Genomic DNA, 12,677 nt, shown 5'->3' with positions numbered 1-12,677 from the left:
TTCCACGGCGACCATATCCTCTTGGTTCCCTGCCTTTTAAGAAGCTGCAGATCTGGGGAGTCAGGGATCACTGAAGCAAGATTCCAGGGAGGTGGGTGGAGGGGACCATAGGATCCTGGTTGCAGGATTTGCACTTGGAAGCCCACTGGGTATCTGTCCCTGTTGTTGAGATCTGGGTCTCAGGACCTGTCTCTGGGGTCCTTTCCCCACCTGGATTCTGAGCAAACCGAGAAATAAAACAAAGAAGTGGTGGGTGGAAGATAAAATATCAACTTTGTTGTTGTTGTTGTTAAATAAGTTGAAGGATATGGTTTAACGGTAAGCGCAAAAAAGGCAGGGGGAGGGGCTTACTCCCTGAGCCCCAGAATTAGATACGAGCACAGGCAGTGCTGGATCAGGGCAGGCCCCCACCACTGGGCGCTGCACCTGCCGCCTGAGGCAATCCTCCCCCATGAGGAGGAGAACGGTGCTGAGGCAAGCAAGTCAGATCTTCTCAGACTTACTGGTCAAGGCAGAGTGAGTAAAGGAGATGGAGAGGGGCCTCCGTGCAGCTGCCTCCGCCTGGAAGGAGACATCAGGCTGGGGGCGGGGACAGAAGCGGTCCCCTCCGGGATACCCGATCTGAGGCCCCAGGCACAGCTTCTCTGGGGGCATGGGAAGGGATCTGGGGTGCTGGGTAGGGCCAAAGGTCAATATGTGGTGTGAAGAGAAGTCATTTTTTTCAACACGTGGAATTTGGGGCATTCTGTTCAGTTTAAAATCACTTAAATTTCCTGCCTGGTGAAGTGCCTGCTCATAGGATCAAGTTCAACCACCTCCTTCTCCTCTTTCTTTGTAGATTCTAAAAGGTATTTATTTGTAGGTGTTCATGATGGTTTTGGGGCTTCTAGAACCTGGTCCTTTCCATATCTAATCTGACCTGAGAACTTTAGTATTTTACTCAATAAAAGGGGGCGATCTGGAGTGTGAGCCATCCTTATCTTAGCTCCCACGTGGAAGAAGAGGAGATAGAGTATTTCCAGACGATGTAGTTAGAGGCACAGAGCATTGCTGGGGACTTGAAAGAGTGTGCGTATCCACAGATAGCGCTGGATATGAGATCAGTGGAGTCAGAGAAGAGCAGGAATAGGACTCCTTTCTGAGAAAGAGCTGATGGGGAACACGTGCCACAGGTGCCGCCCCAAAGTAGGGCTGAACGCCCACGTGGGTCAGCCAGGCAGGGGCCTGCCTGCGGGCTGCACGACCCGTCTGCAGCCTTAGGATGTCTCTAAGGATGGTGTTCGTGATTCAGGACCAACCTACATGTCTGTACCTGTGAACAGGGATACAGATATACAGAGCGACCAATCTTCTGAGTTTTTCCATTTTGTTAAGATATGCCTCAAAATATATTGTCTTTCATCCCAATAATAATAATAAAACACCAAGAGTAAAAACACCAGTGAAAGTAACGATCCAGTGCTACCGTATCAAATGCCTCTGATCCAAGCTTTGCTTACTTTTCCCGAAATGGCAGTAAGTTTTGCTAAGAGCATCTTTGAGCTCTGCCCACCTTCCCATCTCCCCTCCTCGTGCTCCCGAGGCTCGGTGTCACTTTGAATAAGGTGGGTAAGGGTTTGAACTTGAGAGTTCAAGTAGTGAAGGGCCCTAGAAGGCCTTTCATCAGAAGCATGCGCTAATCAGATTTGCGATTCAGAGGATCCCTGTGCAGGCTGTATGGAAGATGGGGGCTCAGAGGAGCCCTAGGGGTCCAGTGGGTACCTCCTGGACCACTGACGGGTACAAAGTGAGGGCAGCCCCGGGAAGCTCCCTCACATTCGTTTCAACCAGAGTAACTCTTCTTTTCCTGTTTTAACAAGTTGAGGTCTGTGTGAGAGTTAATTTTTTTAGAAAGCTTTTGAAGTTTAAGACTCCTTTGATTTAGAAATGGGGAAATAGTAGAGGCAGGTAGACTCGTTACAAGTCCATTGAGATAATGAAGATAATATGCAGTAATGCGTGCTAACAGCAGTAACATGTGACAGTAGCAATACTACAGTGATAACAGCTGCCATTCATTGGATCCTTACTGGAGGCCAGCGACTGTTCCAGTGCCGTGTGTGGTGTATTAATCTTCAGGGGAACTCGTGAGGTAATTCATGATAGGCACTCATGATAGGCATCTGGGTGATTCCCATTTAACAAAGGAGAAAACTGACGGACAGAAAGGTTGAGTCACTTGTCTGAGGTCATACGAATAGTAAGCAAGAGTTCAAACTTCCTAATTTCGAAGTTTAACCAAGAGAGCCTGAAATAAGGGGAGAAGGTACTGGTGACCATGGAGAGGATTCAAGAGAAACTTTGGGGAAGGGTCATCGGGATCCTGTGATCAATAGATTATAGAGGATGTCTGGGGTTGGGGTGTAAATCAGGGAAGACCAGGGGCTTCTAGTTGTGACTCCTGGTTGTAGCTTTAAGGACAAGGAATAGAGGAGGCTGCGTGTGTGGTGGGGATGTTAAGCTTGGTTTGAAGTGTCAGGCGTTCAGGTGGGGCATTCCACAGGTACATGCCTGTGTGGGTCTGAAACTAGAGGGAAGAGAGGGCTCAGGAGCCCACGTGGCACTGGCAGCCCCTTCACATCCTCTGGTCACCAGAGTGCGTCGAAGCTGCTTGCTCCTTCTTTGCACCCCTGCCTTCCTGGGCTTCCACCCACCAGACCAGTTGCTCACTGCACGTGGAACCGTGTCTCTGCCTTTCCCTGTGCCCATTCTTGACTTGGGGTGCCTGTATGCCTGTCTTCTCCATGTTTCAAATCCACAACACTCTTCAAGGCTTACGTCAGATGCTTTCTTCCTCCATCAAGCCTTGTGCATCTCCCCGTTCAGATATAATCACTTACGCCTTTAAACTCACAAGAGTCCCATGTGATTTCTCTTAATCATTTAAATTTCCCCAGCCTTTAGAACGTTAAGGTCTTAGAAGGAATGGACCATGTTCTGCCTCTTTATGTCTTGCTTTAGACATCTTTGCTGAATGGAATTAAATCATGGTCTGGGAACTCATTTTAAATCACAGACATAAAACAAACTTAGGGTTACCAAAGGGGAAAGGGGTGGGGGGAGGAATAAATTAGGAGTTTGAGATTAACATATACACACTACTATATATAAAATAGATAAACAACGAGGACCTACTGTGTAGCACAGGGAACTATACCCAATATTGTAATAACCTATAAAGGAAAAGAATCTGGAAAAAAAAAATATATATATATATGTATGTATAAATGAATCGCTTTGCTGTACACCTGAAACTAACACTACACTGTAAATCGACTCTACTTCAATAAAATCAGTCAGTTAATCCCGGAACCTCTTTTGCTTCTTTGCAAGGGTCTTTGGTGCTCAATCTGCTTGCCCCTAAGTATCTGCTACCCCCATCTGGCAGAATGGAATTCAGTCTCCCGGATTCACCTTTCCTTCTGCCCCTGAACATGTGTGCCTACTGACTTTTAAGAGTTTGGATATTAAGGTGTAACAGAAAACAGACAGGGGAGATGAGGAACAATAATGCAGGGGAGTTATAACTTGCCAGCATCTTACACCACTCTTACAGTCTTGGACACTGCTCTAGAATTCTTAGCTGAGTTGCAAACAGATCAGAGAGTCCTGGCTTTTTGTCCTGTGTTTACCTTAAAGGATATAGTTCACCATTCTCACATCCTTGCCAGCCTTTAGAAAAAGTTAAGGCTTGAAGATGAGATCAGAGCGGAGTAGTATTTGTCGTGTCTCAAGTGGACCCTTTTCATCTAGAAGCCTTCTTAATTCAGTGGTCATAGTTGCTCCCACAGGAAAATCTTTACTCACTTATATTTAAGAGTTGACTGTGTTTGTTCTTTGGATTTTCTCATACTTTTTTTTTTTTTTTTTTTTAAGACTGACCTAACCAAATGAATGATGGATGAAAGCTATCACCTTTTTCTTTTGAGTACCTCAGGCCAGGCTCTGTGCCTCTTGTTTATATATATTAGTTTGAATCCATTTAGCAACCTACAAAGTAGGCATTACTGTGTCCATTTCATAGATCAGAAAGCTGAGGCTCAGAACCATTAAGCAACTTGGCTGAGAATCTCATAGTTCCCTGTTGACTGAGGTAGGATTGGAACCCAGGTGTATCTGGTTACAAAATCGTGCCCTTCCTACTGTCTTCTCCCTGCCGCCTTCCATGTTTCCACCTTTTCCATTCTAGCATTATTAATACTTTGAGGCAAGATCCATATGTCACCCAATCTGTATTTTCTCATTTTGGACCAGCCCAAGTATAACAAAAAGTTGGTTCTTGATTTCAAAATAATTGACAATTTTAAAAGATAATTTGTATTGGGTTCAGTAACTTTTTAAAGAATGAAACTAAACACTGAATTATTTGACAGTTAAAAGCAATATCATAGTTGGAAAAAAACCAGAAAAAATGATACTTTTGATTTGTTTTTTTATTTTTGAACTCAACTTTGGTTGTTTTTGGCTTTGGTTTTTTAAGTCTATAGGCATTTCCCTTTTGATCTGAGCACTTGTGGTTTCCCTGTACATTAATTTTATGCATGTACTAACTAATCCTCCTGGTGCCCCATCCAAGTTTACTGTAACCTTGGCAGCTTTCTATTTTCTAGAAAGACTTCCTTTTCTCCAAAAAGCGACCACGACCTCAGGCAGGAGATGCGTTGAGCTAGTATACACAGATGGATGAGTGACTAAAGTTCCCTGAGCCCTGCTGGACAGATTCTCATTCTTAAACAAGATGCTTTTACATCTGAATGACTCTGTAATAGTTTTGATTTAAGGCAACCTAACCAACTTACGTGAAGGGTGATTCGCACCTTACAGGGGAAGTATTTAGTACTTAGGACACCAAGAAGGTACAAACATCCTGCCTGGGATTCTGACCTTGGTTTAAGCTGTTTCTGCCTTTCTGCTGCTTCTTTGCAAATCCTCAGAGCTCTTTTTCTTAATTGGTGTGTGGATAGAGGCGGGGATCTAAAAGGTATGGTGCCGGAGATGGGGCAGAAATGATTTGTGTGTATGGGTCTTTAGTGAACCAGTTACTTAGGAGCCAGTAGGTCTTGTGTGAACATTCATTACTGCAGGTTTGTGTCTATATACAACATTCTGTATGAACATGTAAGTTCTGAGTTTCATACCTGTAGCAGCAGCTCTGTGTCAAGCAGGATGCTGTTTGTACCATAGCTCTACTTTCTCAATTAGCTTGTAGACTAATTCTCCATAGTGTTTCTAGTGGAGTGCCTTAGTGCCTACAGATGGATGCTCAGCCGTTTTGTACAAAAGTTTTATTTCAAAGGAATATTTTGGAATCTTTAAGTCATATTCCATTTATTTTAAGCTTTTATTTCTCTCCATGTTGTGGGATTGTGCATTTTTTTCTTTGGAGTATCTATCACAGTGCTTGCTACCAGCTAACTAGACAGAACTTTCTCTATATTTTGATGAGGAAATACAATCAATTTGAAAATTGTGAGACATTTCCATTTACCCGATAAGGTTTTAAATTATTTAGTTTCTAATTTTTTGTACAGATTCTTGAGTATGTATGCATATTAGTGTACTGACATTGAGAAAGTAGGTTGTGGGTTTGGGGACTTAGGGGTGGAGTGGTCACTGGATTACATTCTTTATTAAAATAGCCCATAGATTTTTTTTTTTTCTTAAAAAAAATGTATTAGGTACTGGTAGCTTCTCAATAATGTTTTGAAAAATTTAGCTAGTTATGGAAAGAGGCCTCAACTTCATCCATTAAAATTAATTTGTCCCTAAAAAAACAATAATGTAAATATTTTAATACTTCTGAGAGGAAGTAATATGAAGGCTGAATTTTGTGTTCTCATTTCCCCTTCATGGAGGTAGTCTTCAGTGAGGTTCCCCATATATTTCCAGCTCTTTGTCTTCTGGGCACAAGGTAAGATGACAATTCCATCCTCCCTTGCAGTTGGGTGTGGGTCACTGGACTATATCTGAACAATGAAGAATGAGTTGCCCACTCTGGGCTGGAGCAGTAGATTTCCTAAGTCAGATTCTATAGCTGCTCTGCCATGAGACTCACAATACTCACTATGGTGGCTGTCCCATCAGCCTGGGGCCCAGGGTGAGAACACGTGGAACGGAATTCCCAGACTCTCTGCCGTTGCCTCATTAATATGTACCAAAACCCAACTTTTAGCTTTGTTGATTTTTCTCTGTTGCATTTTTCTTTTTCATTTCATTTCATTCACTATTATTTCACTCCTTCCATTTGCTTTGGGTTTAGTTTTTATTTTTTCTAGCTTCTTAAGGTAGAATCTTTGATCATCAATTTTAAACCCTTCTTTTCTAATTGAAGTACATAAAGCTAAAAATTCTATAAGTACTGCTTTAGATGTATCCAACAAATTTTGATATGTTGAGTTTTCATTATCTTTCAGTTTGAAACCTTCAGTAATTGCCCTTGTTGATTTCTTCATTGACCCATAAAATTTTTGAAGTATGTTGCTTAATTTTCAAATATGGGGCTTTTTTAGGTATCGTTTTGTTATTAATTTCTCATTTAGTTCCTTTGTGGTCAGAAAACATATTGTACATTTTTTCAATCCTTTTATTTAGAATTTTAGATTTGTTTTATAGCTCAGGATACAGTCTGTCTCAGTGAATATTTCATGTGCACCTGAAAAGAACATGAGTATTGTGCAGTTGTGTGACCTCAATGTTAATTAGGTCAAGGTTTTTGCTAATATTGTTCAAATCTTCTGTATCCTCACTAATTTTCTAGATAGTGATTGTTCTATCAGTTGCTGAGAGAGGGGTTTTTAAATCTCCAACTATGATTTTGGATTTGCATTTTTTTCCCCTTAGTTCTGACTAATTTTTAGTTGATGAATTTTGAAGTTCTACTATTAGGTGCCTTGATATTTAGGGCTGTTATATCCTAATTTAATAATTATGAAGTGATAGTCTTTATCTTTTGTGATACTTTTTCTCTTGAAGTCTACTTTATCTGACTTTAATGTAGCCACATCATCTTTCTTATGCTTACATTTTTTTATTGCATATGTTTTTCCATCTTTTAACCTCCACCCTGTCTGTGCCTTTATATTTAAAATGCATCATAACACACACTGGGGTCTTGCCTTTTTAAAATCCAGTCTGCCATCTTTGACTTTTAACTGGAGTGTTTAGGCCATTTATATTTAGTGTAAATCTTGCTGTACTTGAATTTATATCTCTTATCTTGATGTTTGATTTCTTTTTGTTTCCTCTTTTATTTGTTCCCCCATTTTTCCTTTTCTGTCCTTTCTGGGTTGAATATTTTTTTAGTATGCCATTTTATATCTTTATTGTCCCTTGAGCTACACTTAGTGTTATTATTCTAGTGGTTGCTTCATGGTAGTATTTCTCAAACATTATTGTGCAGCAGAATCACCTGAAGGGTTATATAAAACACAGATTTCTAGGCCCTGCTCCAAAGTTTCTGAGTTAGTAGGTCTGGAATTAGGCCTGTGGATTTAAATTTCTGTTAAATTCTTAGGTGATGCTGATGCTGCTTGGCAAGGGACCATACTTTGGGAACCATTGCTTGAGGGATTACAGAATGTACTCTTAACTTACCATAGTCTACCCTGAATAATTTATACCATTTCAAGTGTAATGTAAGAAATTTATAGCAGTAAAATTCCATTTATATCTCTTCCTATCTTTGGGCTATGTTTTTAGGTATTTTACTTATACACATTTTATAAACCCCATAATACATTTTTTATTTTGCTTTAAATAGTAATTTGACTTTTGAAGAATTTAAGAAAAGAAAGAAAATTTCTATAAAATTTTACTCGCTATTCATCATTTCTAGTTCTTTTCTTTCATGTACATCCATATTTCTCTCTGGTATCATTTCCCTTCAGCATAAAGGACTTCCTTTTTTATTTCTTATAATGTGATTCTACTAGCAACAGATTCTTTTAGCTTTAGTTTATCCAAAAATGTCTTTATTTTACCTTCATTTTGAGAAATGTTTCCATGGGTTATTCTGAGTTTAAAGATATTATATGTTGTCTTCAGGCCTCACTTATTACTCTTATCCTTGTTCCCCTTAATGTGATGTAATTTTGTTGTTGTTGTTCTGGATGCTTTTAAGAATTTTTATATTTTTTTTCCAGCAGTTTAACTATATTGTGCCATAGTGATTTTCTTTGTATTTATCTCTTGGGACATTTGCTAAGCTTTCTAAATTTGTAGGATGTTGTTTTAGTCAAATTTGGAAATTTTTATGTATATTTTTCTGACCTATTATCTCTCTCCTTCTGGGACTCCAGCTACACATACGTTAAATTACTTAATGTTGTCCCATAGGCCCCTGATGCCTTTTCCTTTTATCTTTTAATGTTTTCTCTTTGTGCTTTAGTTTTTATATTTCTGTTTCTTTAATTTCAGTGATTTTTTTTGTTAGTGTCCAGTATATTGTTAATTTCAACCAAAAATATCTTAGATATTATTTTGTAGTTCTTTGATTTCCATCTGTGTTTGTTTTTTATCATTTCCAAATCTCTTCTGAGAGTCTCCTTTTCTTTAACCCTTTTATTCATATTTTCTTGTATAGTCTAACATATCTATTTAAAAATCTTTATCTGGTAATTTCAGCCTCTGGGTCATTTGTGAGTCTGTTGCTAGTGACTTTTTCTATTGACTCTGGTTTGCATTTTTCTAGTAATTATTATTGTATTCTAGACAACCTGGAGACTCCAGATTCTGTTATATTTTTCTGAAGAATATTGAGTTTTGTTCTATAGTCAATTAAATTACTGACAAATCGCTTTGAACTTATGGGGCCTTTGCTGTATGCTTTTTTAGGGTAGGTCTGTTTTGGTTGTGCCTTTAACCCTAAGGTGAATGCCTTAATCCTGGGATACAGTATTTGCTCCAAAGGCAGGGACCTTCTATAATTTCAGTGGAAAGCCTGAGGTGTTGATTGAGTCCTTCTGATTTAGTGGGATTCCAACTCTGTCTCCCTGTGATTAGTAATAGCTGAAATACCTGCTCAGCCTCTTTCAAGCCTCAAATTGTTTCACCCCTGGAGTCTCACTCTTTGGAGTCTCATGCTCAGTTCACAGGTCAGCCAAAAATTTGAGGGGAGTTAGTATGTCCACCCCTCCTTTCCAGAATATCTATCCTTCTTCAATTTTTAGCTGTTCTAAAAGTCCCACAGTCTGTTCTCTGTCTTCTCAGGCCAATAGGACTGAAGATGTTGCAGGGTTTCCATCCAACCTCCACTGAAGGGCATAAGAGTCTAAAGCCCTCAGGAAAAAGAAGCCATTCAAACATGAATCATATCTAGGGTGGTTCTCTTTTTTCAAGAGTCAGTTTTCCTCCAGCCTCTGCTTTCTTTTGGTTGCTCCCCAGGGCCTTCAAATATTTTCCCCCCTTTGTGGACAGTTTATAATTGCTTTTTGTAGGAGGTTTATCTGATTCAAACTATTCTGCCACTACTAGAGCTGGTATTCTTCCCCAAATGGACATATAAGTGGAATGAGAAATAAATCTTTGTTTCCTTTACCACCGACATTTTTTTTTTAATCCATAGGATTATTCCGGTGGCTATATGTTCTGACTAATATATAACTATTAACTTGCAAAGAGGCCGTCTCTGAGAACTTCCAAGTAGATTGTTAGTAGTGTTCCCTACTTCCATTCTACCTACCTAGGACATGATCTTCAGATTAATGTTTCTAAAATACAGCTCTGGACTTCACAACCTGTAAGCAAGAGTCTCATCACCAGCTTGTCATTCAGCGCCTCCAACTATCTGGTCCCCATCATTCTGGTTGTCTGCCCTGTGTTAACGTTATAGTAGAAAATTACTTACCCTCAAAAGCCTGGGGTATGACTTATTCTGAATTAGCTATTTTTACACTAGGAGAGCACAGTATTTAAAAAAGGACATGATCAGAAGTTTTTAAAGTCTTCTAAATGCATTCTCTTGTTTTCATTGCAGTTTTTTGGTTGTTGTTTGTTTTTCAATATAGATTAAGGGATGGGACACACATTACCTGTTTGTGTAGGTGCAATTCAAGTCTTTCATGTTTACACAATTAAAAATATAAGTGACAGATAATTGTCTGAAAACTAGTAACACATGCCCAGAGCTGTCCCTTAAACTCTCCATCCTGCTTGTGGAAGACGAATCGGTGGCTGCAACCACGCTGGCTGATAGAAACCAGGTATACTATTTCATATATTGTACCTAGAAGGAAATTTTTTGTAGTAGCTTTTATAGTAACTTGACTTTTTAAAAGGAGCTCACTAAAGAGAAATCCTCATAAAACAATCCCAGCTTTTAGAAGTCTGTTTTTGAACACCCAGAAAAGAAAGTTTTCTAGTGTGTGTATTAGACAGTGACCATTTCTTATGCATTCTTGTATGCCTACAACTAAGAGGCTGTCACATTTTATTGTAGATTACCAGAAATGGAAAGAACCATAGACTACCCCAACCCCTGATGCAAATGTTTTGTGGTCTTGCACACATAGTAGGTTTCCAATAAATAATTGTTGAATTGAAACCAATTAAAGTTACGTTTAGTTATTTCTTTAGACGTTAAATTTTATTCAATTCAGTGTGAATTATAGATGAAATCTTTGGTTTTGTATTTAATTTCACACCATGACAGAAGACACATAATGCTGGTTGCCAATGCAAATACTGGGTGATAGAGTATGCCTCATTCAAAGAATGTTCCTTTGCTTGTTGTTTCCAAAGAGCAGTTTCAGCGTCCTGTTGGACCACCAGTAAATTATATTACAAATTGATGTTTACACAAGCCTCTGGCCTTAAGACCCAGCAACATTTTCAGACTTACTGAATTCTGCTTCCAATTCCACCCTTTGGGGAAGTTACTTTACCAGTTCTAACATGAGTTTCTTCTTGTGAAGAATAGCAATAATCGCCTTACCTGTGTCATAGGATTGTTGTAAGGCTTATATAAAATAGTGCTATAATAGGGCCTTGAAGTTTTATTTTTAAAGTGGTAGCTTCTTAAGATATTGTGCAGCAACATGAAATGTTATATTAATCGGTTATAGTCTTTACCGTGGGTATCGATTGCCTTTGTGTAATTATCTACACCTACTTATATTCACTAAGAGCCTTCCATTTTTTAAGAAGTCATTAGATTATTATAATGGTGGAGTTTCATTTCTTCACTTTGATAGATTTCCCTATTCTATTACTGTTGTTTTATTGTGATCATCATTACTAATATTTACCATAATGTTACTGAGAATGGGCTATACATTAAATTATTTTAATACCATTGGGCAGTACACATTATTTTTATTGAGTATTTGCTGTAGTTTACTTAGTAATTCTCAACGAAGGGAGTGTGATGGTACTAGGCTGAGGGGAGGGCTTGAGAGCCTGTTCCCTGTTTTACAGTCATCACTGAGACACCCTCTGCTTTTCTGCACGTTTTCAATGACCCCACGACGCAGTCCTCAGACGTCTTCCCTGTCCAGTTTCCATATGATCTCATCCCGTCTCACGGCTTAAAATAATGACCACAAGCTGATGACATCTCCAGCACAGACCTCTCCTGAACTCCAGACCTGTGTGTCTAACCAACCCGCAGGCACTTCCATTTAGATACACCTCAGGTGTCTCCAAGTTAGCATGTCCGATACTGAGCCAGGGTAATTACCCGTAAGCCATGTGCTCCTACTGTCTTCCTCATTTTAATTTACGGCAGTTCCATTTTTCTAATTGTTCCACCCAAGAATCTTAATGCCTCTCTAGCTCCCCTTTTTCTCAGATCTGTCAGCAAATTCTAGCAGCTCTACCTTCAGAATGCCTCTAGAACCTGACCACTTTTCATCACCAACCCACCATCATCTTCCCGTGGATTATAGGGACAGCCTGCTACCCCAGTCCCCCGGCTTCTGTCCTCAGTCCAGTGCAGTCAGTTTTCTGTACAGCGGCCAGAGCCATCCTGTGAAACTTAAATCACATCAAGTGGCTTTTCAGCTAAAAGCCCTCTAGGCCCATGGTTTCCCATCTCACTCAAAGTCTTGAACATGATCTATAAGGCCTTACATGATTTGACTCACGTTGGCTCTTTTTCCTCATCTCCTCTTACTGTTCACTCATTCTTTCCATCTTTCATTCTTGGCTGTTCCTTAAACATGCCAGGTTTCCTCCCCACCCCTGCCCTCCCTCATTTGCTTTTCCCTCTGCTCTACTCTGTTTTCTCCCCAAGATGTCCACATAGTTAGTGCCTTCCTTTTCTTCAGAGCTTTATTTTAAAGTCGCCTTCCAGCGAGGCTTCCCCTGCATTCTTTCTAAAATATCAATACCCTCCGCACCTCCACCGTGTCCTGTGCCCTTCCCTTCATTTTTCTCCCGAGCAGCTACTACTGTCCAGCACTTGTATGTTTTACCTACTTACCTTGTCTGTTGACTGTCTCCCCCTCATGGTAGGGTCACGAGAACAGGAACTTTTGTCTGTCCTATTCATTGCTGTTTCTGCAGTGTGTCTCATACTGCCTGATCCCTAGTTGGAGGTTCAGTAAATATTTTATATTTATTGGAATACATAAATGAATAATAGAGCTAGGGTACAGTTTTGCATTTTGCCGGTAGATGCCACTCTCCAAGCATATTCTGCA

The 12,677-nt window shown here is 39.8% G+C and overlaps 1 protein-coding gene across 1 annotated transcript in view; it reads left to right on the top strand.

The window, feature by feature from the left end:
* The window catches only part of NR3C2 (nuclear receptor subfamily 3 group C member 2), a 375,901-nt gene that overhangs the window by 244,442 nt on the left and 118,782 nt on the right, over nucleotides 1-12,677 (top strand). The window lies entirely within an intron of this gene.

The sequence above is a fragment of the Balaenoptera acutorostrata genome, chromosome 5, assembly GCF_949987535.1.
Source record: "Balaenoptera acutorostrata chromosome 5, mBalAcu1.1, whole genome shotgun sequence".
Classification (NCBI taxonomy): Eukaryota; Metazoa; Chordata; class Mammalia; order Artiodactyla; family Balaenopteridae; genus Balaenoptera; species Balaenoptera acutorostrata.
Note: the sequence above shows the minus strand (reverse complement) of the source record. Positions and strands in the feature narration are given on the sequence as shown.